At 42.9% G+C, this 27,954-nt stretch overlaps 9 non-coding genes across 9 annotated transcripts; all 9 read left to right on the forward strand.

The window, feature by feature from the left end:
* Positions 1 to 72, forward strand: trnag-ucc (transfer RNA glycine (anticodon UCC)). Its single transcript has one exon. It is a non-coding gene; the product is annotated as a tRNA-Gly (tRNA).
* Positions 73 to 2,476: 2,404 nt separating this feature from the next.
* Positions 2,477 to 2,547, forward strand: trnag-ucc (transfer RNA glycine (anticodon UCC)). Its single transcript has one exon. It is a non-coding gene; the product is annotated as a tRNA-Gly (tRNA).
* Positions 2,548 to 4,953: 2,406 nt separating this feature from the next.
* trnag-ucc (transfer RNA glycine (anticodon UCC)) lies at positions 4,954 to 5,025 on the forward strand. Its single transcript has one exon. It is a non-coding gene; the product is annotated as a tRNA-Gly (tRNA).
* A 2,401-nt stretch (positions 5,026 to 7,426) lies between these two features.
* On the forward strand, positions 7,427 to 7,498 carry trnag-ucc (transfer RNA glycine (anticodon UCC)). Its single transcript has one exon. It is a non-coding gene; the product is annotated as a tRNA-Gly (tRNA).
* A 2,404-nt stretch (positions 7,499 to 9,902) lies between these two features.
* trnag-ucc (transfer RNA glycine (anticodon UCC)) lies at positions 9,903 to 9,974 on the forward strand. Its single transcript has one exon. It is a non-coding gene; the product is annotated as a tRNA-Gly (tRNA).
* Positions 9,975 to 12,377: 2,403 nt separating this feature from the next.
* trnag-ucc (transfer RNA glycine (anticodon UCC)) lies at positions 12,378 to 12,449 on the forward strand. Its single transcript has one exon. It is a non-coding gene; the product is annotated as a tRNA-Gly (tRNA).
* A 2,404-nt stretch (positions 12,450 to 14,853) lies between these two features.
* trnag-ucc (transfer RNA glycine (anticodon UCC)) lies at positions 14,854 to 14,925 on the forward strand. The gene has a single exon. It is a non-coding gene; the product is annotated as a tRNA-Gly (tRNA).
* A 2,404-nt stretch (positions 14,926 to 17,329) lies between these two features.
* trnag-ucc (transfer RNA glycine (anticodon UCC)) lies at positions 17,330 to 17,401 on the forward strand. Its single transcript has one exon. It is a non-coding gene; the product is annotated as a tRNA-Gly (tRNA).
* Positions 17,402 to 19,805: 2,404 nt separating this feature from the next.
* trnag-ucc (transfer RNA glycine (anticodon UCC)) lies at positions 19,806 to 19,877 on the forward strand. Its single transcript has one exon. It is a non-coding gene; the product is annotated as a tRNA-Gly (tRNA).
* The last annotated feature ends 8,077 nt before the right edge of the window (positions 19,878 to 27,954 follow it).

Here is a 27,954-nt window from a genome sequence, read left to right on the forward strand (position 1 = left end):
GCGATGGTGGTATAGTGGTGAGCATAGCTGCCTTCCAAGCAGTTGACCCGGGTTCGATTCCCGGCCATCGCATGCGGCGGCTTTTAAACCGCTCAACACCAAAAAGACCACTTTCCGCAGTGGGAATGAAACACTTCGATATGCACAGAAGCTTGAGTCAGCCACACGAACGGCGCCAAACCTCTGCAGTGCGGTTTCCACCACTTTGAAATTGAGGAGGGACCCTAGAAGATTAAGGAGTCAGGGCGATACCCGTTTCAAATAAACTGGCGTCTTGACAGAAATCCTGAGTTTTTCATTTTATTTCTAGATTTCCCTCCTTTCAACATTACTCGCAGTGTTTTTGTGAAATACAGCCTAATATCAAGTGAAAACTGTCTGGGCAGTCCATTGTTTATGGGCACAGCATTACTTATGATATCAGGTCGGTTATTTTATTTTTGAATCGAAATGTACACCAATCTGATTGTGTCGTGCACAGACAGAATCTGTTTGCTGACTTCATTCACCCTGACAGACTCTTGAGTATTTCTGCGGGTTGGTTGCAATTCCCACTTGTGGTCAGTAGCGGTCACTAACTTGTGCAACAATGAAGTTCCCAGATCAGAGAGAATAAGAAAACAGACAATAATTGTTGCCCTTGTGTTGGACGGTGCAGGTCAGAAATAGGAGGAGTGGAGACCAGCTGCTTTTATATTTCCATTAATGAGCAAATGACTCGGTAAAACTCTGAGAGGTGATAGAAATAACCACACGGTGAGTGAAAGTTCAATCCAAGATGAAGCTGAAAAGAAATCACACATTGTTACCTGATGAAGGAGCAGCTATTGCTTCCAAATAAAGCTGTTGGACTATACGCTGGTGTTATGTGGTTTTTAACATTGTCCACTCCAGTCCAACACCGGCTCCTCCACGTCATCATCCAAGATAGTCATCATGGAATTGTTAAGGGAAGATAGTGTCGGATGAACTTGACTGATTTGCTTTAAAGGATAAAGAAGAAGGAAGTGTTTGTGATGTAGACCAACCTGATGATAAGAAGAATACTGCATGTGTTTTGAAATAGTTGAGTTCCTCAAGGTTCAGAAACTGAACAGAAATTGCCGGAGAATCTGAGCAGTGTTGCACCTTCAGTGGGGAGAAAGCAGTGTTGCCATTTTGGGTTTGGTATGTCCCCATTTGATGAAGTTTCGCAATTCTTTGATTTTTCCCCAGGCTTCAGTATTAGTCACCTGTTTGTCTGGTGTATCTATCACTGATGTGGAATTGGTGTCGGATATCAAATTTGCAGATGATAAAACATTAGTCATTGGTTTTGGGGAAGCTGTCTGCAGACTGTGGAATGCAATTCCCAGTTTGTTTAAATGGACCATTGATTTATTAGTGAGGGACTGGGGGAGGTACTTATTGTGAAAAGCATTGAGATGGATCTTTGATTTACTGTTGCGTGGACAGGGGGATTATGGATTTAAAAAGGAAATGAGGGACAATTTTTTTACACATCGAGTGCTTGGTGCGTGCAATGAACTGTCAGAGAAAGTGGTGGACGCAGGTACAGTTACAACGTTGAAAAGACGCTTGGATAAGTTCACGAATAGGAAAGGTTTAGAGAGATATGACCAAATGCTAGCAAATGGGAAATGTTCAATTGCATGCAGGTGGTTACAGTTGTGTTTGGGGAAATGGTCAGCATAAACTGGCTGGACCTAAGGATCTGTTTCCATGCTGTATGACACTCTGATTCTAAAACTTTGAAAATCAGCCTGGTTTCTCTCCCTCCCAGCTGCGACTCCACCCTCCCCCTCTTCTATAATGTAACAGAGAAAACTACAAATCGATCAAGAGAATGGAAGTGCGGATTAATACAGATTTCTCGAGAGATTTCTGCTTCGTGAACTGTTACCAGGAGTTTCCTCTTCTCCAGAATTACTGCAGCATGTACTCAGTCTAAGAGTTCCTTCTTTTTGCCTTTTTGTTTGTGGAAAACCCTTCAGAAATGTTAAAAGCGGAAAGTAGTACAGATGCGGTAAATCAGAAAGAAAAAGCAAAGTTGGTGGGAAAAGTGTATGAAGAGAAAGGCGAAAGTGGGTACTGCCACTGGTGGAGATGAGAGTGGTGGTGGAAAAGCAGAGCAGGTCAGACAGCATCCGAGGAGCAGGAGAATGGATGTTTGGGGCAAAAGCGTTTGTGAGAAGTTGACAAGTTTTGATTGTGTGACAGATCCCGGGTTGCGGTGAGATTTTGTTGATATTTTAGCTGTGGATTTATCTGAGATGATGATAAATGCTGGTTTGTGTGCATGAGAAAGTGTGAATGAAAAGGTATAATGAGAAGTATGGAACGAGTAAAAGTCAGTCTTTTATTAGTGGTGAATTGCAATATTTCAGCGTAAAATTTGCAAGAAGACTGAAATTTCGAATGAAGAACTATTGGTCGAATTGCACATTAGCTGATGTGTGGAGGACATGTCCCAGTTGCGATGGTGGTATAGTGGTGAGCATAGCTGCCTTCCAAGCAGTTGACCGGGTTCGATTCCCGGCCATCGCATGCGGTGGCTTTTAAACCGCTCAACACCAAAAAGACCACTTTCCGCAGTGGGAATGAAACACTTCGATATGCACAGAAGCTTGAGTCAGCCACACGAACGGCGCCAAACCTCTGCAGTGCGGTTTCCCACCACTTTGAAATTGAGGAGGGACCCTAGAAGATTAAGGAGTCAGGGCGATACCCGTTTCAAATAAACTGGCGTCTTGACAGAAATCCTGAGTTTTTCATTTTATTTCTAGATTTCCCTCCTTTCAACATTACTCCCAGTGTTTTTGTGAAATACAGCCTAATATCAAGTGAAAACTGTCTGGGCAGTCCATTGTTTATGGGCACAGCATTACTTATGATATCAGGTCGGTTATTTTATTTTTGAATCGAAATGTACACCAATCTGATTGTGTCGTGCACAGACAGAATCTGTTTGCTGACTTCATTCACCCTGACAGACTCTTGAGTATTTCTGCGGGTTGGTTGCAATTCCCACTTGTGGTCAGTAGCGGTCACTAACTTGTGCAACAATGAAGTTCCCAGATCAGAGAGAATAAGAAAACAGACAATAATTGTTGCCCTTGTGTTGGACGGTGCAGGTCAGAAATAGGAGGAGTGGAGACCAGCTGCTTTTATATTTCCATTAATGAGCAAATGACTCGGTAAAACTCTGAGAGATGATAGAAATAACCACACGGTGAGTGAAAGTTCAATCCAAGATGAAGCTGAAAAGGAATCACACATTGTTACCTGATGAAGGAGCAGCTATTGCTTCCAAATAAAGCTGTTGGACTATACGCTGGTGTTATGTGGTTTTTAACATTGTCCACTCCAGTCCAACACCGGCTCCTCCACGTCATCATCCAAGATAGTCATCATGGAATTGTTAAGGGAAGATAGTGTCGGATGAACTTGACTGATTTGCTTTAAAGGATAAAGAAGAAGGAAGTGTTTGTGATGTAGACCAACCTGATGATAAGAAGAATACTGCATGTGTTTTGAAATAGTTGAGTTCCTCAAGGTTCAGAAACTGAACAGAAATTGCCGGAGAATCTGAGCAGTGTTGCACCTTCAGTGGGGAGAAAGCAGTGTTGCCATTTTGGTTTGGTATGTCCCCATTTGATGAAGTTTCGCAATTCTTTGATTTTTCCCCAGGCTTCAGTATTAGTCACCTGTTTGTCTGGTGTATCTATCACTGATGTGGAATTGGTGTCGGATATCAAATTTGCAGATGATAAAACATTAGTCATTGGTTTTGGGGAAGCTGTCTGCAGACTGTGGAATGCAATTCCCAGTTTGTTTAAATGGACCATTGATTTATTAGTGAGGGACTGGGGGGAGGTACTTATTGTGAAAAGCATTGAGATGGATCTTTGATTTACTGTTGCGTGGACAGGGGGATTATGGATTTAAAAAGGAAATGAGGGACAATTTTTTTACACATCGAGTGCTTGGTGCGTGCAATGAACTGTCAGAGAAAGTGGTGGACGCAGGTACAGTTACAACGTTGAAAAGACGCTTGGATAAGTTCACGAATAGGAAAGGTTTAGAGAGATATGACCAAATGCTAGCAAATGGGAAATGTTCAATTGCATGCAGGTGGTTACAGTTGTGTTTGGGGAAATGGTCAGCATAAACTGGCTGGACCTAAGGATCTGTTTCCATGCTGTATGACACTCTGATTCTAAAACTTTGAAAATCAGCCTGGTTTCTCTCCCTCCCAGCTGCGACTCCACCCTCCCCCCTCTTCTACAATGTAACAGAGAAAACTACAAATCGATCAAGAGAATGGAAGTGCGGATTAATACAGATTTCTCGAGAGATTTCTGCTTCGTGAACTGTTACCAGGAGTTTCCTCTTCTCCAGAATTACTGCAGCATGTACTCAGTCTAACAGTTCCTTCTTTTTGCCTTTTTGTTTGTGGAAAACCCTTCAGAAATGTTAAAAGCGGAAAGTAGTACAGATGCGGTAAATCAGAAAGAAAAAGCAAAGTTGGTGGGAAAAGTGTATGAAGAGAAAGGCGAAAGTGGGTACTGCCACTGGTGGAGATGAGAGTGGTGGTGGAAAAGCAGAGCAGGTCAGACAGCATCCGAGGAGCAGGAGAATGGATGTTTGGGGCAAAAGCGTTTGTGAGAAGTTGACAAGTTTTGATTGTGTGACAGATCCCGGGTTGCGGTGAGATTTTGTTGATATTTTAGCTGTGGATTTATCTGAGATGATGATAAATGCTGGTTTGTGTGCATGAGAAAGTGTGAATGAAAAGGTATAATGAGAAGTATGGAACGAGTAAAAGTCAGTCTTTTATTAGTGGTGAATTGCAATATTTCAGCGTAAAATTTGCAAGAAGACTGAAATTTCGAATGAAGAACTATTGGTCGAATTGCACATTAGCTGATGTGTGGAGGACATGTCCCAGTTGCGATGGTGGTATAGTGGTGAGCATAGCTGCCTTCCAAGCAGTTGACCCGGGTTCGATTCCCGGCCATCGCATGCTGTGGCTTTTAAACCGCTCAACACCAAAAGACCACTTTCCGCAGTGGGAATGAAACACTTCGATATGCACAGAAGCTTGAGTCAGCCACACGAACGGCGCCAAACCTCTGCAGTGCGGTTTCCCACCACTTTGAAATTGAGGAGGGACCCTAGAAGATTAAGGAGTCAGGGCGATACCCGTTTCAAATAAACTGGCGTCTTGACAGAAATCCTGAGTTTTTCATTTTATTTCTAGATTTCCCTCCTTTCAACATTACTCCCAGTGTTTTTGTGAAATACAGCCTAATATCAAGTGAAAACTGTCTGGGCAGTCCATTGTTTATGGGCACAGCATTACTTATGATATCAGGTCGGTTATTTTATTTTTGAATCGAAATGTACACCAATCTGATTGTGTCGTGCACAGACAGAATCTGTTTGCTGACTTCATTCACCCTGACAGACTCTTGAGTATTTCTGCGGGTTGGTTGCAATTCCACTTGTGGTCAGTAGCGGTCACTAACTTGTGCAACAATGAAGTTCCCAGATCAGAGAGAATAAGAAAACAGACAATAATTGTTGCCCTTGTGTTGGACGGTGCAGGTCAGAAATAGGAGGAGTGGAGACCAGCTGCCTTTATATTTCCATTAATGAGCAAATGACTCGGTAAAACTCTGAGAGATGATAGAAATAACCACACGGTGAGTGAAAGTTCAATCCAAGATGAAGCTGAAAAGGAATCACACATTGTTACCTGATGAAGGAGCAGCTATTGCTTCCAAATAAAGCTGTTGGACTATACGCTGGTGTTATGTGGTTTTTAACATTGTCCACTCCAGTCCAACACCGGCTCCTCCACGTCATCATCCAAGATAGTCATCATGGAATTGTTAAGGGAAGATAGTGTCGGATGAACTTGACTGATTTGCTTTAAAGGATAAAGAAGAAGGAAGTGTTTGTGATGTAGACCAACCTGATGATAAGAAGAATACTGCATGTGTTTTGAAATAGTTGAGTTCCTCAAGGTTCAGAAACTGAACAGAAATTGCCGGAGAATCTGAGCAGTGTTGCACCTTCAGTGGGGAGAAAGCAGTGTTGCCATTTTGGGTTTGGTATGTCCCCATTTGATGAAGTTTCGCAATTCTTTGATTTTCCCCAGGCTTCAGTATTAGTCACCTGTTTGTCTGGTGTATCTATCACTGATGTGGAATTGGTGTCGGATATCAAATTTGCAGATGATAAAACATTAGTCATTGGTTTTGGGGAAGCTGTCTGCAGACTGTGGAATGCAATTCCCAGTTTGTTTAAATGGACCATTGATTTATTAGTGAGGGACTGGGGGAGGTACTTATTGTGAAAAGCATTGAGATGGATCTTTGATTTACTGTTGCGTGGACAGGGGGATTATGGATTTAAAAAGGAAATGAGGGACAATTTTTTTACACATCGAGTGCTTGGTGCGTGCAATGAACTGTCAGAGAAAGTGGTGGACGCAGGTACAGTTACAACGTTGAAAAGACGCTTGGATAAGTTCACGAATAGGAAAGGTTTAGAGAGATATGACCAAATGCTAGCAAATGGGAAATGTTCAATTGCATGCAGGTGGTTACAGTTGTGTTTGGGGAAATGGTCAGCATAAACTGGCTGGACCTAAGGATCTGTTTCCATGCTGTATGACACTCTGATTCTAAAACTTTGAAAATCAGCCTGGTTTCTCTCCCTCCCAGCTGCGACTCCACCCCCCCCTCTTCTACAATGTAACAGAGAAAACTACAAATCGATCAAGAGAATGGAAGTGCGGATTAATACAGATTTCTCGAGAGATTTCTGCTTCGTGAACTGTTACCAGGAGTTTCCTCTTCTCCAGAATTACTGCAGCATGTACTCAGTCTAAGAGTTCCTTCTTTTTGCCTTTTTGTTTGTGGAAAACCCTTCAGAAATGTTAAAAGCGGAAAGTAGTACAGATGCGGTAAATCAGAAAGAAAAAGCAAAGTTGGTGGGAAAAGTGTATGAAGAGAAAGGCGAAAGTGGGTACTGCCACTGGTGGAGATGAGAGTGGTGGTGGAAAAGCAGAGCAGGTCAGACAGCATCCGAGGAGCAGGAGAATGGATGTTTGGGGCAAAAGCGTTTGTGAGAAGTTGACAAGTTTTGATTGTGTGACAGATCCCGGGTTGCGGTGAGATTTTGTTGATATTTTAGCTGTGGATTTATCTGAGATGATGATAAATGCTGGTTTGTGTGCATGAGAAAGTGTGAATGAAAAGGTATAATGAGAAGTATGGAACGAGTAAAAGTCAGTCTTTTATTAGTGGTGAATTGCAATATTTCAGCGTAAAATTTGCAAGAAGACTGAAATTTCGAATGAAGAACTATTGGTCGAATTGCACATTAGCTGATGTGTGGAGGACATGTCCCAGTTGCGATGGTGGTATAGTGGTGAGCATAGCTGCCTTCCAAACAGTTGACCCGGGTTCGATTCCCGGCCATCGCATGCTGCGGCTTTTAAACCGCTCAACACCAAAAAGACCACTTTCCGCAGTGGGAATGAAACACTTCGATATGCACAGAAGCTTGAGTCAGCCACACGAACGGCGCCAAACCTCTGCAGTGCGGTTTCCCACCACTTTGAAATTGAGGAGGGACCCTAGAAGATTAAGGAGTCAGGGCGATACCCGTTTCAAATAAACTGGCGTCTTGACAGAAATCCTGAGTTTTTCATTTTATTTCTAGATTTCCCTCCTTTCAACATTACTCCCAGTGTTTTTGTGAAATACAGCCTAATATCAAGTGAAAACTGTCTGGGCAGTCCATTGTTTATGGGCACAGCATTACTTATGATATCAGGTCGGTTATTTTATTTTTGAATCGAAATGTACACCAATCTGATTGTGTCGTGCACAGACAGAATCTGTTTGCTGACTTCATTCACCCTGACAGACTCTTGAGTATTTCTGCGGGTTGGTTGCAATTCCCACTTGTGGTCAGTAGCGGTCACTAACTTGTGCAACAATGAAGTTCCCAGATCAGAGAGAATAAGAAAACAGACAATAATTGTTGCCCTTGTGTTGGACGGTGCAGGTCAGAAATAAGAGGAGTGGAGACCAGCTGCTTTTATATTTCCATTAATGAGCAAATGACTCGGTAAAACTCTGAGAGATGATAGAAATAACCACACGGTGAGTGAAAGTTCAATCCAAGATGAAGCTGAAAAGGAATCACACATTGTTACCTGATGAAGGAGCAGCTATTGCTTCCAAATAAAGCTGTTGGACTATACGCTGGTGTTATGTGGTTTTTAACATTGTCCACTCCAGTCCAACACCGGCTCCTCCACGTCATCATCCAAGATAGTCATCATGGAATTGTTAAGGGAAGGTAGTGTCGGATGAACTTGACTGATTTGCTTTAAAGGATAAAGAAGAAGGAAGTGTTTGTGATGTAGACCAACCTGATGATAAGAAGAATACTGCATGTGTTTTGAAATAGTTGAGTTCCTCAAGGTTCAGAAACTGAACAGAAATTGCCGGAGAATCTGAGCAGTGTTGCACCTTCAGTGGGGAGAAAGCAGTGTTGCCATTTTGGGTTTGGTATGTCCCCATTTGATGAAGTTTCGCAATTCTTTGATTTTTCCCCAGGCTTCAGTATTAGTCACCTGTTTGTCTGGTGTATCTATCACTGATGTGGAAATGGTGTCGGATATCAAATTTGCAGATGATAAAACATTAGTCATTGGTTTTGGGGAAGCTGTCTGCAGACTGTGGAATGCAATTCCCAGTTTGTTTAAATGGACCATTGATTTATTAGTGAGGGACTGGGGGAGGTACTTATTGTGAAAAGCATTGAGATGGATCTTTGATTTACTGTTGCGTGGACAGGGGGATTATGGATTTAAAAGGAAATGAGGGACAATTTTTTTACACATCGAGTGCTTGGTGCGTGCAATGAACTGTCAGAGAAAGTGGTGGACGCAGGTACAGTTACAACGTTGAAAAGACGCTTGGATAAGTTCACGAATAGGAAAGGTTTAGAGAGATATGACCAAATGCTAGCAAATGGGAAATGTTCAATTGCATGCAGGTGGTTACAGTTGTGTTTGGGGAAATGGTCAGCATAAACTGGCTGGACCTAAGGATCTGTTTCCATGCTGTATGACACTCTGATTCTAAAACTTTGAAAATCAGCCTGGTTTCTCTCCCTCCCAGCTGCGACTCCACCCTCCCCCTCTTCTACAATGTAACAGAGAAAACTACAAATCGATCAAGAGAATGGAAGTGCGGATTAATACAGATTTCTCGAGAGATTTCTGCTTCGTGAACTGTTACCAGGAGTTTCCTCTTCTCCAGAATTACTGCAGCATGTACTCAGTCTAAGAGTTCCTTCTTTTTGCCTTTTTGTTTGTGGAAAACCCTTCAGAAATGTTAAAAGCGGAAAGTAGTACAGATGCGGTAAATCAGAAAGAAAAAGCAAAGTTGGTGGGAAAAGTGTATGAAGAGAAAGGCGAAAGTGGGTACTGCCACTGGTGGAGATGAGAGTGGTGGTGGAAAAGCAGAGCAGGTCAGACAGCATCCGAGGAGCAGGAGAATGGATGTTTGGGGCAAAAGCGTTTGTGAGAAGTTGACAAGTTTTGATTGTGTGACAGATCCCGGGTTGCGGTGAGATTTTGTTGATATTTTAGCTGTGGATTTATCTGAGATGATGATAAATGCTGGTTTGTGTGCATGAGAAAGTGTGAATGAAAAGGTATAATGAGAAGTATGGAACGAGTAAAAGTCAGTCTTTTATTAGTGGTGAATTGCAATATTTCAGCGTAAAATTTGCAAGAAGACTGAAATTTCGAATGAAGAACTATTGGTCGAATTGCACATTAGCTGATGTGTGGAGGACATGTCCCAGTTGCGATGGTGGTATAGTGGTGAGCATAGCTGCCTTCCAAGCAGTTGTCCCGGGTTCGATTCCCGGCCATCGCATGCGGTGGCTTTTAAACCGCTCAACACCAAAAAGACCACTTTCCGCAGTGGGAATGAAACACTTCGATATGCACAGAAGCTTGAGTCAGCCACACGAACGGCGCCAAACCTCTGCAGTGCGGTTTCCCACCACTTTGAAATTGAGGAGGGACCCTAGAAGATTAAGGAGTCAGGGCGATACCCGTTTCAAATAAACTGGCGTCTTGACAGAAATCCTGAGTTTTTCATTTTATTTCTAGATTTCCCTCCTTTCAACATTACTCCCAGTGTTTTTGTGAAATACAGCCTAATATCAAGTGAAAACTGTCTGGGCAGTCCATTGTTTATGGGCACAGCATTACTTATGATATCAGGTCGGTTATTTTATTTTTGAATCGAAATGTACACCAATCTGATTGTGTCGTGCACAGACAGAATCTGTTTGCTGACTTCATTCACCCTGACAGACTCTTGAGTATTTCTGCGGGTTGGTTGCAATTCCCACTTGTGGTCAGTAGCGGTCACTAACTTGTGCAACAATGAAGTTCCCAGATCAGAGAGAATAAGAAAACAGACAATAATTGTTGCCCTTGTGTTGGACGGTGCAGGTCAGAAATAGGAGGAGTGGAGACCAGCTGCTTTTATATTTCCATTAATGAGCAAATGACTCGGTCAAACTCTGAGAGATGATAGAAATAACCACACGGTGAGTGAAAGTTCAATCCAAGATGAAGCTGAAAAGGAATCACACATTGTTACCTGATGAAGGAGCAGCTATTGCTTCCAAATAAAGCTGTTGGACTATACGCTGGTGTTATGTGGTTTTTAACATTGTCCACTCCAGTCCAACACCGGCTCCTCCACGTCATCATCCAAGATAGTCATCATGGAATTGTTAAGGGAAGATAGTGTCGGATGAACTTGACTGATTTGCTTTAAAGGATAAAGAAGAAGGAAGTGTTTGTGATGTAGACCAACCTGATGATAAGAAGAATACTGCATGTGTTTTGAAATAGTTGAGTTCCTCAAGGTTCAGAAACTGAACAGAAATTGCCGGAGAATCTGAGCAGTGTTGCACCTTCAGTGGGGAGAAAGCAGTGTTGCCATTTTGGGTTTGGTATGTCCCCATTTGATGAAGTTTCGCAATTCTTTGATTTTCCCCAGGCTTCAGTATTAGTCACCTGTTTGTCTGGTGTATCTATCACTGATGTGGAATTGGTGTCGGATATCAAATTTGCAGATGATAAAACATTAGTCATTGGTTTTGGGGAAGCTGTCTGCAGACTGTGGAATGCAATTCCCAGTTTCTTTAAATGGACCATTGATTTATTAGTGAGGGACTGGGGAGGTACTTATTGTGAAAAGCATTGAGATGGATCTTTGATTTACTGTTGCGTGGACAGGGGGATTATGGATTTAAAAAGGAAATGAGGGACAATTTTTTTACACATCGAGTGCTTGGTGCGTGCAATGAACTGTCAGAGAAAGTGGTGGACGCAGGTACAGTTACAACGTTGAAAAGACGCTTGGATAAGTTCACGAATAGGAAAGGTTTAGAGAGATATGACCAAATGCTCGCAAATGGGAAATGTTCAATTGCATGCAGGTGGTTACAGTTGTGTTTGGGGAAATGGTCAGCATAAACTGGCTGGACCTAAGGATCTGTTTCCATGCTGTATGACACTCTGATTCTAAAACTTTGAAAATCAGCCTGGTTTCTCTCCCTCCCAGCTGCGACTCCACCCTCCCCCTCTTCTACAATGTAACAGAGAAAACTACAAATCGATCAAGAGAATGGAAGTGCGGATTAATACAGATTTCTCGAGAGATTTCTGCTTCGTGAACTGTTACCAGGAGTTTCCTCTTCTCCAGAATTACTGCAGCATGTACTCAGTCTAACAGTTCCTTCTTTTTGCCTTTTTGTTTGTGGAAAACCCTTCAGAAATGTTAAAAGCGGAAAGTAGTACAGATGCGGTAAATCAGAAAGAAAAAGCAAAGTTGGTGGGAAAAGTGTATGAAGAGAAAGGCGAAAGTGGGTAGTGCCACTGGTGGAGATGAGAGTGGTGGTGGAAAAGCAGAGCAGGTCAGACAGCATCCGAGGAGCAGGAGAATGGATGTTTGGGGCAAAAGCGTTTGTGAGAAGTTGACAAGTTTTGATTGTGTGACAGATCCCGGGTTGCGGTGAGATTTTGTTGATATTTTAGCTGTGGATTTATCTGAGATGATGATAAATGCTGGTTTGTGTGCATGAGAAAGTGTGAATGAAAAGGTATAATGAGAAGTATGGAACGAGTAAAAGTCAGTCTTTTATTAGTGGTGAATTGCAATATTTCAGCGTAAAATTTGCAAGAAGACTGAAATTTCGAATGAAGAACTATTGGTCGAATTGCACATTAGCTGATGTGTGGAGGACATGTCCCAGTTGCGATGGTGGTATAGTGGTGAGCATAGCTGCCTTCCAAGCAGTTGACCCGGGTTCGATTCCCGGCCATCGCATGCGGCGGCTTTTAAACCGCTCAACACCAAAAAGACCACTTTCCACAGTGGAACTGAAACACTTCAATAAGCACAGAAGCTTGAGTCAGCCACACGAACGGCGCCAAACCTCTGCAGTGCGGTTTCCCACCACTTTGAAATTGAGGAGGGACCCTAGAAGATTAAGGAGTCAGGGCGATACCCGTTTCAAATAAACTGGCGTCTTGACAGAAATCCTGAGTTTTTCATTTTATTTCTAGATTTCCCTCCTTTCAACATTACTCGCAGTGTTTTTGTGAAATACAGCCTAATATCAAGTGAAAACTGTCTGGGCAGTCCATTGTTTATGGGCACAGCATTACTTATGATATCAGGTCGGTTATTTTATTTTTGAATCGAAATGTACACCAATCTGATTGTGTCGTGCACAGACAGAATCTGTTTGCTGACTTCATTCACCCTGACAGACTCTTGAGTATTTCTGCGGGTTGGTTGCAATTCCCACTTGTGGTCAGTAGCGGTCACTAACTTGTGCAACAATGAAGTTCCCAGATCAGAGAGAATAAGAAAACAGACAATAATTGTTGCCCTTGTGTTGGACGGTGCAGGTCAGAAATAAGAGGAGTGGAGACCAGCTGCTTTTATATTTCCATTAATGAGCAAATGACTCGGTAAAACTCTGAGAGATGATAGAAATAACCACACGGTGAGTGAAAGTTCAATCCAAGATGAAGCTGAAAAGGAATCACACATTGTTACCTGATGAAGGAGCAGCTATTGCTTCCAAATAAAGCTGTTGGACTATAAGCTGGTGTTATGTGGTTTTTAACATTGTCCACTCCAGTCCAACACCGGCTCCTCCACGTCATCATCCAAGATAGTCATCATGGAATTGTTAAGGGAAGGTAGTGTCGGATGAACTTGACTGATTTGCTTTAAAGGATAAAGAAGAAGGAAGTGTTTGTGATGTAGACCAACCTGATGATAAGAAGAATACTGCATGTGTTTTGAAATAGTTGAGTTCCTCAAGGTTCAGAAACTGAACAGAAATTGCCGGAGAATCTGAGCAGTGTTGCACCTTCAGTGGGGAGAAAGCAGTGTTGCCATTTTGGGTTTGGTATGTCCCCATTTGATGAAGTTTCGCAATTCTTTGATTTTTCCCCAGGCTTCAGTATTAGTCACCTGTTTGTCTGGTGTATCTATCACTGATGTGGAAATGGTGTCGGATATCAAATTTGCAGATGATAAAACATTAGTCATTGGTTTTGGGGAAGCTGTCTGCAGACTGTGGAATGCAATTCCCAGTTTGTTTAAATGGACCATTGATTTATTAGTGAGGGACTGGGGGAGGTACTTATTGTGAAAAGCATTGAGATGGATCTTTGATTTACTGTTGCGTGGACAGGGGGATTATGGATTTAAAAAGGAAATGAGGGACAATTTTTTACACATCGAGTGCTTGGTGCGTGCAATGAACTGTCAGAGAAAGTGGTGGACGCAGGTACAGTTACAACGTTGAAAAGACGCTTGGATAAGTTCACGAATAGGAAAGGTTTAGAGAGATATGACCAAATGCTAGCAAATGGGAAATGTTCAATTGCATGCAGGTGGTTACAGTTGTGTTTGGGGAAATGGTCAGCATAAACTGGCTGGACCTAAGGATCTGTTTCCATGCTGTATGACACTCTGATTCTAAAACTTTGAAAATCAGCCTGGTTTCTCTCCCTCCCAGCTGCGACTCCACCCTCCCCCTCTTCTACAATGTAACAGAGAAAACTACAAATCGATCAAGAGAATGGAAGTGCGGATTAATACAGATTTCTCGAGAGATTTCTGCTTCGTGAACTGTTACCAGGAGTTTCCTCTTCTCCAGAATTACTGCAGCATGTACTCAGTCTAAGAGTTCCTTCTTTTTGCCTTTTTGTTTGTGGAAAACCCTTCAGAAATGTTAAAAGCGGAAAGTAGTACAGATGCGGTAAATCAGAAAGAAAAAGCAAAGTTGGTGGGAAAAGTGTATGAAGAGAAAGGCGAAAGTGGGTACTGCCACTGGTGGAGATGAGAGTGGTGGTGGAAAAGCAGAGCAGGTCAGACAGCATCCGAGGAGCAGGAGAATGGATGTTTGGGGCAAAAGCGTTTGTGAGAAGTTGACAAGTTTTGATTGTGTGACAGATCCCGGGTTGCGGTGAGATTTTGTTGATATTTTAGCTGTGGATTTATCTGAGATGATGATAAATGCTGGTTTGTGTGCATGAGAAAGTGTGAATGAAAAGGTATAATGAGAAGTATGGAACGAGTAAAAGTCAGTCTTTTATTAGTGGTGAATTGCAATATTTCAGCGTAAAATTTGCAAGAAGACTGAAATTTCGAATGAAGAACTATTGGTCGAATTGCACATTAGCTGATGTGTGGAGGACATGTCCCAGTTGCGATGGTGGTATAGTGGTGAGCATAGCTGCTTTCCAAGCAGTTGACCCGGGTTCGATTCCCGGCCATCGCATGCGGCGGCTTTTAAACCGCTCAACACCAAAAAGACCACTTTCCGCAGTGGGAATGAAACACTTCGATATGCACAGAAGCTTGAGTCAGCCACACGAACGGCGCCAAACCTCTGCAGTGCGGTTCCCACCACTTTGAAATTGAGGAGGGACCCTAGAAGATTAAGGAGTCAGGGCGATACCCGTTTCAAATAAACTGGCGTCTTGACAGAAATCCTGAGTTTTTCATTTTATTTCTAGATTTCCCTCCTTTCAACATTACTCGCAGTGTTTTTGTGAAATACAGCCTAATATCAAGTGAAAACTGTCTGGGCAGTCCATTGTTTATGGGCACAGCATTACTTATGATATCAGGTCGGTTATTTTATTTTTGAATCGAAATGTACACCAATCTGATTGTGTCGTGCACAGACAGAATCTGTTTGCTGACTTCATTCACCCTGACAGACTCTTGAGTATTTCTGCGGGTTGGTTGCAATTCCCACTTGTGGTCAGTAGCGGTCACTAACTTGTGCAACAATGAAGTTCCCAGATCAGAGAGAATAAGAAAACAGACAATAATTGTTGCCCTTGTGTTGGACGGTGCAGGTCAGAAATAGGAGGAGTGGAGACCAGCTGCTTTTATATTTCCATTAATGAGCAAATGACTCGGTCAAACTCTGAGAGATGATAGAAATAACCACACGGTGAGTGAAAGTTCAATCCAAGATGAAGCTGAAAAGGAATCACACGTTGTTACCTGATGAAGGAGCAGCTATTGCTTCCAAATAAAGCTGTTGGACTATACGCTGGTGTTATGTGGTTTTTAACATTGTCCACTCCAGTCCAACACCGGCTCCTCCACGTCATCATCCAAGATAGTCATCATGGAATTGTTAAGGGAAGGTAGTGTCGGATGAACTTGACTGATTTGCTTTAAAGGATAAAGAAGAAGGAAGTGTTTGTGATGTAGACCAACCTGATGATAAGAAGAATACTGCATGTGTTTTGAAATAGTTGAGTTCCTCAAGGTTCAGAAACTGAACAGAAATTGCCGGAGAATCTGAGCAGTGTTGCACCTTCAGTGGGGAGAAAGCAGTGTTGCCATTTTGGGTTTGGTATGTCCCCATTTGATGAAGTTTCGCAATTCTTTGATTTGTCCTCAGGCTTCAGTATTAGTCACCTGTTTGTCTGGTGTATCTATCACTGATGTGGAATTGGTGTCGGATATCAAATTTGCAGATGATAAAACATTAGTCATTGGTTTTGGGGAAGCTGTCTGCAGACTGTGGAATGCAATTCCCAGTTTGTTTAAATGGACCATTGATTTATTAGTGAGGGACTGGGGGAGGTACTTATTGTGAAAAGCATTGAGATGGATCTTTGATTTACTGTTGCGTGGACAGGGGGATTATGGATTTAAAAAGGAAATGAGGGACAATTTTTTTACACATCGAGTGCTTGGTGCGTGCAATGAACTGTCAGAGAAAGTGGTGGACGCAGGTACAGTTACAACGTTGAAAAGACGCTTGGATAAGTTCACGAATAGGAAAGGTTTAGAGAGATATGACCAAATGCTAGCAAATGGGAAATGTTCAATTGCATGCAGGTGGTTACAGTTGTGTTTGGGGACATGGTCAGCATAAACTGGCTGGACCTAAGGATCTGTTTCCATGCTGTATGACACTCTGATCGTAAAACTTTGAAAATCAGCCTGGTTTCTCTCCCTCCCAGCTGCGACTCCACCCTCCCCCTCTTCTACAATGTAACAGAGAAAACTACAAATCGATCAAGAGAATGGAAGTGCGGATTAATACAGATTTCTCGAGAGATTTCTGCTTCGTGAACTGTTACCAGGAGTTTCCTCTTCTCCAGAATTACTGCAGCATGTACTCAGTCTAACAGTTCCTTCTTTTTGCCTTTTTGTTTGTGGAAAACCCTTCAGAAATGTTAAAAGCGGAAAGTAGTACAGATGCGGTAAATCAGAAAGAAAAAGCAAAGTTGGTGGGAAAAGTGTATGAAGAGAAAGGCGAAAGTGGGTACTGCCACTGGTGGAGATGAGAGTGGTGGTGGAAAAGCAGAGCAGGTCAGACAGCATCCGAGGAGCAGGAGAATGGATGTTTGGGGCAAAAGCGTTTGTGAGAAGTTGACAAGTTTTGATTGTGTGACAGATCCCGGGTTGCGGTGAGATTTTGTTGATATTTTAGCTGTGGATTTATCTGAGATGATGATAAATGCTGGTTTGTGTGCATGAGAAAGTGTGAATGAAAAGGTATAATGAGAAGTATGGAACGAGTAAAAGTCAGTCTTTTATTAGTGGTGAATTGCAATATTTCAGCGTAAAATTTGCAAGAAGACTGAAATTTCGAATGAAGAACTATTGGTCGAATTGCACATTAGCTGATGTGTGGAGGACATGTCCCAGTTGCGATGGTGGTATAGTGGTGAGCATAGCTGCCTTCCAAGCAGTTGACCCGGGTTCGATTCCCGGCCATCGCATGCGGCGGCTTTTAAACCGCTCAACACCAAAAAGACCACTTTCCGCAGTGGGAATGAAACACTTCGATAAGCACAGAAGCTTGAGTCAGCCACACGAACGGCGCCAAACCTCTGCAGTGCGGTTTCCCACCACTTTGAAATTGAGGAGGGACCCTAGAAGATTAAGGAGTCAGGGCGATACCCGTTTCAAATAAACTGGCGTCTTGACAGAAATCCTGAGTTTTTCATTTTATTTCTAGATTTCCCTCCTTTCAACATTACTCGCAGTGTTTTTGTGAAATACAGCCTAATATCAAGTGAAAACTGTCTGGGCAGTCCATTGTTTATGGGCACAGCATTACTTATGATATCAGGTCGGTTATTTTATTTTTGAATCGAAATGTACACCAATCTGATTGTGTCGTGCACAGACAGAATCTGTTTGCTGACTTCATTCACCCTGACAGACTCTTGAGTATTTCTGCGGGTTGGTTGCAATTCCACTTGTGGTCAGTAGCGGTCACTAACTTGTGCAACAATGAAGTTCCCAGATCAGAGAGAATAAGAAAACAGACAATAATTGTTGCCCTTGTGTTGGACGGTGCAGGTCAGAAATAGGAGGAGTGGAGACCAGCTGCTTTTATATTTCCATTAATGAGCAAATGACTCGGTCAAACTCTGAGAGATGATAGAAATAACCACACGGTGAGTGAAAGTTCAATCCAAGATGAAGCTGAAAAGGAATCACACATTGTTACCTGATGAAGGAGCAGCTATTGCTTCCAAATAAAGCTGTTGGACTATAAGCTGGTGTTATGTGGTTTTTAACATTGTCCACTCCAGTCCAACACCGGCTCCTCCACGTCATCATCCAAGATAGTCATCATGGAATTGTTAAGGGAAGGTAGTGTCGGATGAACTTGACTGATTTGCTTTAAAGGATAAAGAAGAAGGAAGTGTTTGTGATGTAGACCAACCTGATGATAAGAAGAATACTGCATGTGTTTTGAAATAGTTGAGTTCCTCAAGGTTCAGAAACTGAACAGAAATTGCCGGAGAATCTGAGCAGTGTTGCACCTTCAGTGGGGAGAAAGCAGTGTTGCCATTTTGGGTTTGGTATGTCCCCATTTGATGAAGTTTCGCAATTCTTTGATTTTTCCCCAGGCTTCAGTATTAGTCACCTGTTTGTCTGGTGTATCTATCACTGATGTGGAATTGGTGTCGGATATCAAATTTGCAGATGATAAAACATTAGTCATTGGTTTTGGGGAAGCTGTCTGCAGACTGTGGAATGCAATTCCCAGTTTGTTTAAATGGACCATTGATTTATTAGTGAGGGACTGGGGGAGGTACTTATTGTGAAAAGCATTGAGATGGATCTTTGATTTACTGTTGCGTGGACAGGGGGATTATGGATTTTAAAAGGAAATGAGGGACAATTTTTTTACACATCGAGTGCTTGGTGCGTGCAATGAACTGTCAGAGAAAGTGGTGGACGCAGGTACAGTTACAACGTTGAAAAGACGCTTGGATAAGTTCACGAATAGGAAAGGTTTAGAGAGATATGACCAAATGCTAGCAAATGGGAAATGTTCAATTGCATGCAGGTGGTTACAGTTGTGTTTGGGGAAATGGTCAGCATAAACTGGCTGGACCTAAGGATCTGTTTCCATGCTGTATGACACTCTGATTCTAAAACTTTGAAAATCAGCCTGGTTTCTCTCCCTCCCAGCTGCGACTCCACCCTCCCCCTCTTCTACAATGTAACAGAGAAAACTACAAATCGATCAAGAGAATGGAAGTGCGGATTAATACAGATTTCTCGAGAGATTTCTGCTTCGTGAACTGTTACCAGGAGTTTCCTCTTCTCCAGAATTACTGCAGCATGTACTCAGTCTAACAGTTCCTTCTTTTTGCCTTTTTGTTTGTGGAAAACCCTTCAGAAATGTTAAAAGCGGAAAGTAGTACAGATGCGGTAAATCAGAAAGAAAAAGCAAAGTTGGTGGGAAAAGTGTATGAAGAGAAAGGCGAAAGTGGGTACTGCCACTGGTGGAGATGAGAGTGGTGGTGGAAAAGCAGAGCAGGTCAGACAGCATCCGAGGAGCAGGAGAATGGATGTTTGGGGCAAAAGCGTTTGTGAGAAGTTGACAAGTTTTGATTGTGTGACAGATCCCGGGTTGCGGTGAGATTTTGTTGATATTTTAGCTGTGGATTTATCTGAGATGATGATAAATGCTGGTTTGTGTGCATGAGAAAGTGTGAATGAAAAGGTATAATGAGAAGTATGGAACGAGTAAAAGTCAGTCTTTTATTACTGGTGAATTGCAATATTTCAGCGTAAAATTTGCAAGAAGACTGAAATTTCGAATGAAGAACTATTGGTCGAATTGCACATTAGCTGATGTGTGGAGGACATGTCCCAGTTGCGATGGTGGTATAGTGGTGAGCATAGCTGCCTTCCAAGCAGTTGACGCGGGTTCGATTCCCGGCCATCGCATGCGGCGGCTTTTAAACCGCTCAACACCAAAAAGACCACTTTCCGCAGTGGGAATGAAACACTTCGATATGCACAGAAGCTTGAGTCAGCCACACGAACGGCGCCAAACCTCTGCAGTGCGGTTTCCCACCACTTTGAAATTGAGGAGGGACCCTAGAAGATTAAGGAGTCAGGGCGATACCCGTTTCAAATAAACTGGCGTCTTGACAGAAATCCTGAGTTTTTCATTTTATTTCTAGATTTCCCTCCTTTCAACATTACTCGCAGTGTTTTTGTGAAATACAGCCTAATATCAAGTGAAAACTGTCTGGGCAGTCCATTGTTTATGGGCACAGCATTACTTATGATATCAGGTCGGTTATTTTATTTTTGAATCGAAATGTACACCAATCTGATTGTGTCGTGCACAGACAGAATCTGTTTGCTGACTTCATTCACCCTGACAGACTCTTGAGTATTTCTGCGGGTTGGTTGCAATTCCCACTTGTGGTCAGTAGCGGTCACTAACTTGTGCAACAATGAAGTTCCCAGATCAGAGAGAATAAGAAAACAGACAATAATTGTTGCCCTTGTGTTGGACGGTGCAGGTCAGAAATAGGAGGAGTGGAGACCAGCTGCTTTTATATTTCCATTAATGAGCAAATGACTCGGTAAAACTCTGAGAGATGATAGAAATAACCACACGGTGAGTGAAAGTTTAATCCAAGATGAAGTTGGAAAAAAAACGCACATTGTTACCTGAAGAAGGAGCAACTATTGCTTCCAAATAAAGCTGTTGGACTATAAGCTGGTGTTATGTGGTTTTTAACATTGTCCACTACAGTCCAACACCAGCTCCTCCACGCCATCATCCAAGATAGTCATCATGGAATTGTTAAGGGTAGGCAGTGTCGGATGAACTTGACTGATTTTCTTTAAAGGATAAAGAATGAAGGAGGTGTTTGTGATGTAGACCAACCTGATGGTAAGAAGAATGCTGCATGTGTTTTGAAAAACTTCAGTTCCTCAAGGTTCAGAAACTGAACAGAAATTGCCGGAGAATCTGCGCAGTGTTGCACCTTCAGTGGGGAGAAAGCAGAGTTGACATTTTGAGTTTGGTACGTCCCCATTTGATGAAGTTTCGCAATTCTTTGATTTTTCCTCAGGCTTCAGTATTAGTCGCCTGTTTATCTGGTGTATCTATCACTGATGTGGAATTGGTGTCGGATATCAAATTTGCAGATGATAAAACATTAGTCATTGGTTTTGGGGAAGCTGTCTGCAGACTGTGGGGAGATTTACATCAGCTGGTGAGCTGCACAGAAAAGCTGTGAAAAAGGATTCGATCTGGAGAAGGTTGGGATTCAGTGAACGATCACTGGTTCCACATCTATCATCCTCTCTTCAGACTGGTCAACATGAACCGGCAGAGATCTTAACTGTCCCCGAAATCTTAGAACAAAGAACATTGAAAAATACAGCACAGTATAGTCTCTTCGGCCTTCGATGTTGCGCCGACCAAAGCCTACCTAACCTACACTAGCCCAATAACCTCCATATGCTTATCCAATGCCCGCTTGAATGACCATAAAGAGGGAAAGTCCACCACTGCTACTGGCAGGACATTCCATGAACTCACAACCCGCTGAGTAAAGAATCTACCCCTAACATCTGTCCTATACCTACCTCCCCTTAATTTAAAGCTGTGTCCCCTAGTAACAGCTGACTCCATTAGCGGAAAAAGGTTCTCAGTGTCAACCCTATCTAAATCCCTAATCATCTTGTACACCTCCAACAAATCTCCCCTAAACCTTCTTTTCTCCAACGAGAACAGCCCCAAGTGCCTCAGCCTTTCCTCATATGATCTTCCTACCATGCAGGCAACATCCTGGTAAACCTCCTCTGCACTCGTTCCAATGCCTCCACATTCTTCCTATAGTTTGGCGACCAAAACTGCACATAATACTCCAGATGAGGCCGCACCAGAGTCTTATACAACTGCAATATGACCTCAGGACTCCAGAACTCAATTCCTCTACCAATAAAGCCCAGTACACAATATGCCTTCTTCACAGCACTATTTACCTGGGTGGCAACTTTCAGAGATCTGTGTACATGGACACCAAGACCCCTCTGCTCATCCACACTACCAAGTAGCCTACCATTAGCCCAGTAATCCAACTTCTTGTTACTCCTACCAAAGTGAATGACTTCACACTTAGCTACATTGAACTCCATTTGCCACCTTTCTGCCCAGCTCTGCAACTTATCTATATCCCGCTGTAACCTGGCACATCTTTCTTCGCTGTCCACAACTCCACCGACTTTTGTGTCATCCGCAAACTTGCTCACCCAGCTTTCAAGCCCCTCCTCTAGATCATTTATAAAGATGACAAACAGCAATGGTCCCAAAACAGATCCTTGTGGTACACCGCTAGTAACTGCACTCCAAGGTGAACTTATTCCATCAACTACTACCCTCTGTCTCCTTCCAGCCAGCCAATTCCTAATCCAAACCTCTAATGCAACCTCAATGCCATACCTCCGTAGTTTTTGCATTAGTCTCCCATGGGGTATCTTATCGAACGCCTTGCTAAAATCCATATACACCACATCTACTGCTTTACCCTCGTCCACCTCCTTAGCCACCTTCTCAAAGAACTCAATAAGGTTTGTGAGGCACGACCTGCCCTTCACAAAACCATGCTGACTATCCTTGATCACATTATTCCTATCCAGATGTTCATAAATCCTATCCCTTACAATTCTCTCTAAGACTTTGACCACAACAGAGGTAAGACTCACTGGCCTATAGTTACTCGGGCTATCCCTACTCCCCTTCTTGTACAAGGGAACCACATTCGCTATCCTCCAGTCTTCTGGCACTATTCCCGTAGATAATGACGACATAAAAATCAAGGCCAATGGTTCTGCTATCTCCTCCCTAGCTTCCCAGAGGATCCTAGGATAAATGCCATCAGGCCCAGGGGACTTATCTATTTTCATCCTTTCCGGTGTTCCCCAGACCTCTTCCCTACATACCTCAAGGCCATCCATTCTAATCACTTGTGACTCTATATTCACATCAGCAATAGTGTCCTGTTCCTAAGTGAATACTGACGAAAAGTATTGATTTAGTGTCTCTCCAATCTCCTCCGCCTCCACGCACAACTTCCCACTACTATCCTTGACTGGACCGATACCTACCCTAGTCATCCTTTTATTCCTGACATACCTATAGAAAGCCTTTGGGTTTTCCCTAATCCTACCAACTAAGGAGTTTTCATGTCCCCTTCTCGCTGCTCTTAGCTCTCTCTTTAGATCCTTCCTGGCTACCTTATAACTCTCAATCACCCCAACTGAACCTTCACGCCTCATCTTTACATAGGCCGCCCTCTTCCCTTTTGCAAGGGATTCCAATTCCTTATTAAACCACGGCTCCCTCACAGTTCCAACCTCCCTCTTGTTTATATGAAAGTAAATGTAAGTTTCAACAATTCTGTTACTGTACTCAATTTCAGCCAATACATGTCCTCACACTCAGGCCATTCACTTGCTCCAATTTAGAGGCAAAACAAAAAGAAAGAGAAAAGGTGGTTGGAACTGAATACTCAAATTCATCTCAAAATGGCAGAGGTGGAGATGAAAGTAGGAGTAGCGATGAGGACAGTGATGGACAGCAATCCCATTGTAGTCAAAGGCCTGGTAGGGAACTGTTCATATAGGTCCAAGCATTGCCAAAGTTTGACCAACAGAATGTAGAAGCCTTTTTCATTTCATTTAAGACAGTGGCTAAACAAAAATTATAGCCAGTGATTATGAGAGTATCTTTCTTTGATTCAAAGTTAGTGAGATATTTGCATCACTGTCAGAGGAGGTATCTGGGAGTATGAGGAGATGAAATGTGCTATCTTAAGCGCATATGAGCTCGTACCAGAAGCCAAGGGACAATGTAGTGGTTCTCTTCGCCGAGCTGGAAGTTTTTGTTGCAAACGTTTCGTCCCCTGGCTAGGAGACATCATCAGTGCTCTGGAGCCTCCTGCGAAGTGCTTCTTTGATGTTTCTTCCGGCATTTATAGTGGTCTGTCCTTGCCACTTCCGGGTGTCAGTTTCAGCTGTCTGCTGTAGTGATTGGTATATTGGGTTCAGGTCGATGTGTCTGTTGATGGAGTTTGTGGATGAATGCCATGCCTCTAGGAATTCCCTGGCTGTTCTCTGTCTGGCTTGCCCTATGATAGTAGTGTTTTCCCAGTCGAATTCATGTTGCTTGTTGTCTGAATGTGTGGCTGCTAGGGATAGCTGGTCGTGTCGTTTCATGGCTAGTTGGTGTTCATGTATGCGGATTGTTAGCTGTCTTCCTGTTTGTCCTATATAGTGTTTTGTGCAGTCCTTGCATGGTATTTTATAAACTACATTAGTTTTGCTTATGTTGGGTATTGGCTCCTTTGTTCTAGTAAGTTGTTGTCTGAGCGTGGCTGTTGGTTTGTGTGCCATTATGAGTCCTAGGGGTCGCAGTAGTCTGGCTGTCAGTTCTGAAACGCTCCTGATGTATGATAGTGTGGCTAGTCCTTTTGGTTGTGGCATGTCCTCGTTCCGTGGTCTATCGCTTAGGCATCTGTTGATAAAGTTGCGCGGGTATCCGTTTTTGGCGAATACCTTGTATAGGTGTTCCTCTTCCTCTTTTCGCAGTTCTGGTGTACTGCAGTGTGTTGTAGCTCTTTTGAACAGTGTCCTGATGCAGCTTCGTTTGTGTGTGTTGGGGTGGTTACTTTCATAGTTTAGGACTTGGTCTGTGTGTGTTTTTTCCTGTGTACCCTTGTGGTGTATTCTCCGTTCGGTGTTCTCTGTACTATCACGTCTAGGAATGGGAGTTGGCTATCCTTTTCTACTTCTCTCGTGAATCAGATTCCTGTGAATGTGGCGTTGATGATCTGGTGTGTTTTTCTATTTCCGTGTTTTTGATGATTACGAAAGTGTCATCGACATATCTGACCCAGAGTTTGGGTTGAATTTGTGGTAGGGCTGTTTGTTCTAACCTTTGCATAACTGCCTCTGCTATGAGTCCCGAGATTGGTGATCCCATGGGTGTTCCGTTGATTTGTTCGTATATCTGATTGTTGAATGTAAAGTGTGTAGTGAGGCATAAGTCCAGTAGTTTAAGTATGCCGTCTTTGTTGATAGGTTCCGCCTCCTGGTTTCTGTTATGTATGTCCAGTAGGTTGGCTATTGTTTCTCTGGCTAGGGTTTTGTCAATCGAAGTGAACAGTGCTGTCATGTCGAATGAGATCATGGTTTCTTCTTTGTCTGTGTGTGTATTCCTGATGGCGTCCAAGAATTCCTGTGTTGATTGTATGGAGTGTTTGGATCCGCTGACCAGGTGTTTCAGTTTCTGTTGTAGTTCTTTGGCCAGTTTGTATGCTGGTGTCCCTGGTAGTGATACTATGGGTCTGAGTGGGATGTCTGGTTTGTGTACTTTGGGTAGTCCATAGAATCTGGGGGTGTTGTTGCTTTCCGGTTTCATTCTTCGTAGGTCCGCTTTGGTTATCTGTCCGTTTTTTTTTATAGATTCCTTAGAGTGTTATTTATTCTATTGGTGAGTTGTGGCGTGGGGTCCGAATCCTTCATTTGGTAGGTGTTGGTGTCTGCTAGTCGGTGTTGTGCTTTTTTGATGTAGTCTGATTTATCTAGGATGACAGTCATTCTGCCTTTATCTGCTGGTAGTATGATTATGTTCTTATCATTTCTTAGTGCTTTCAGTGCTTCCCTCTCCTTGGTGTTGAGGTTATGTGTTTGTCTTTTTCTTATCATCATAGGTACGACCGTTTGTCTCACTGTTTGTTGTGTCTCTTCAGTCAGTCCATTGTTCCTGAGTGTGCATTCTAGTGCTGCTAGGAAGTCTGCTGTCTTGGCGTCCCTGTGGTTGTAGTTGAGTCCCTTGGTCAGTATAGTTCTTTCCATGTCTGTGAGCTGTTTGTGGGAGAAGTTTTTAACCCAGGTGTGTGTTGTAGTGTCCTCTTTTTTGTGTGTTAGTTTGGCCAGCTTTTCTTTTAATGCCGTTTTTTTGCGATGTGTTGTCCTGTTCTGTCCTATAGTGACAGCATGTTCTATGGCCCGGGTCCATTCATGATTAGCGGTCTTTGAAATTAACGACTTTTGGCGCGCAATTTCTTGTTTGTATTTGTGCAGTCGGTTGTGAGCGTCTGTGATCATTACCTGGATCATCCTGAGTCCGTTCTGCTTGGCTGTTTCCCTGCACAAATACAAACAAGAAATTGCGCGCCAAAAGTCCATGCAAGGACTGCACAAAACACTATATAGGACAAACAGGAAGACAGCTAACAATCCGCATACATGAACATCAACTAGCCATGAAACGACACGACCAGCTATCCCTAGCAGCCACACACTCAGACAACAAGCAACATGAATTCGACTGGGAAAACACTACTATCATAGGGCAAGCCAGACAGAGAACAGCCAGGGAATTCCTAGAGGCATGGCATTCATCCACAAACTCCATCAACAGACACATCGACCTGGACCCAATATACCAATCACTACAGCGGACAGCTGAAACTGACACCCGGAAGCGGCAAGGACAGACCACTATAAATGCCGGAAGAAACATCAAAGAAGCGCTTCGCAGGAGGCTCCAGAGCACTGATGATGTCTCCTAGCCAGGGGACGAAACGTTTGCAACATAAACTTCCAGATCGGCAAACAGAACCACTGCAACAAGCACCCGAGCTACAAATCTTCGGACAAACTTTGCCAAGGGACAATGTTTCAGTGCTAAGGACGGACCCTGGTCAAACACACATTGGGTTTGAAAATGTGAAGCAAAGTAATTTCGATAGATCGATAAAGGCATTGAAATAGATCAAGGTATGATGCTCTTTGATGATTAGTTTGGAGGAGTTCAAATGTGGAAGAGCAAAGAATTCAGACTTCAAGATTAGGAACAGAAATGCCTATGAGTTAGTTCATAAATCAAAGTTGGTTTCTAATATCAATTTCAATCTTTGAGGGATAGAAATTGGGGAAAAGAGAAGTTTTCAGGTAGTGAGGTAAAGGGGGATCACGTTGAAGATACTTTATCACAGGGTGAAAACGTACCATGAGGGGAAACTGAAGTAAAAAATCTCAGGTGTTTTCATTGAAGTTGTAGTGTTGATAGTTTAGAAAAAGCACTGAGAATGCAGAGAGGAAACAGAATAAGCCAGCGAGTTTTGTTGAAGTGGTAAAGGAAAGCACAGTGGAAGCTAAAATGCTGCAAAAGAATGTACAGCCTGGTCAGGGGTTGGTTGAGAAGAATGTGCCAGATCTCTAAAGAATTTACTGGCATGGATAAAGTTTACTCCAATGTGCCAGAGGAGTATGTAAAGAAATTAAGATTTTAAGAGATACAGGAGCAAGTTGATCTTTGATGAGAGATGAGATATATACTTCAGAAAGAGTATTGCTAGAGAAGGTGGCAGTATGTGGAATTCATGGTGAGAAGAGCAGTGTTCCATGATATAAAGTGGGGGTGCAGGATCTGGTGAAAAATGGTGTCGAAGTGGTAGGGGTAATAGAGAGATTCTCAGTTCCAGAAATACAATTTATCTTTGGTGATGACATAGGTGCATCAAGGGGCAGGCTGGGAGAGTGATGCCTACTGTGGTTGAAAAGCTATTGGAAAATCAGGCAACTAGGTTTTACAGGAAGTATGTCCAGGTTTTTGTTTCTCTGGGAAAAGGTCACAAAGCCACAGGAGGAGAAATCAAAGAAAAGAGATAAGTTCAATTATCAGAAACTATGTTTGATCAAATAGTTGGGGGTGGGGTGGGGTGGGGGGATGGCAGGGGAAAAACAAGAACAGGTGGCGAATGAATTGGATATTTTTAGGTCAGAAAAATTAGCTGAGTTCCAGTGGAAAGATGAAAAACTAAAGCAGCTGTATCCAAAATCAATATAGAAGAAGAATCTGAGTGTATCCCAGACTGTTCATTTCCTCAGAGGAGAAAGTGAGGACTGCAGCTGCTGGAGATCAGAGCTGAAAATGTGGTGCTGGAAAAGCACAGCAGGTCAGGCAGCATCCAAGGAGCAGGAGAATCGA

This window comes from Hemiscyllium ocellatum, unplaced genomic scaffold, assembly GCF_020745735.1.
Source record: "Hemiscyllium ocellatum isolate sHemOce1 unplaced genomic scaffold, sHemOce1.pat.X.cur. scaffold_3063_pat_ctg1, whole genome shotgun sequence".
Taxonomy (NCBI): domain Eukaryota; kingdom Metazoa; phylum Chordata; class Chondrichthyes; order Orectolobiformes; family Hemiscylliidae; genus Hemiscyllium; species Hemiscyllium ocellatum.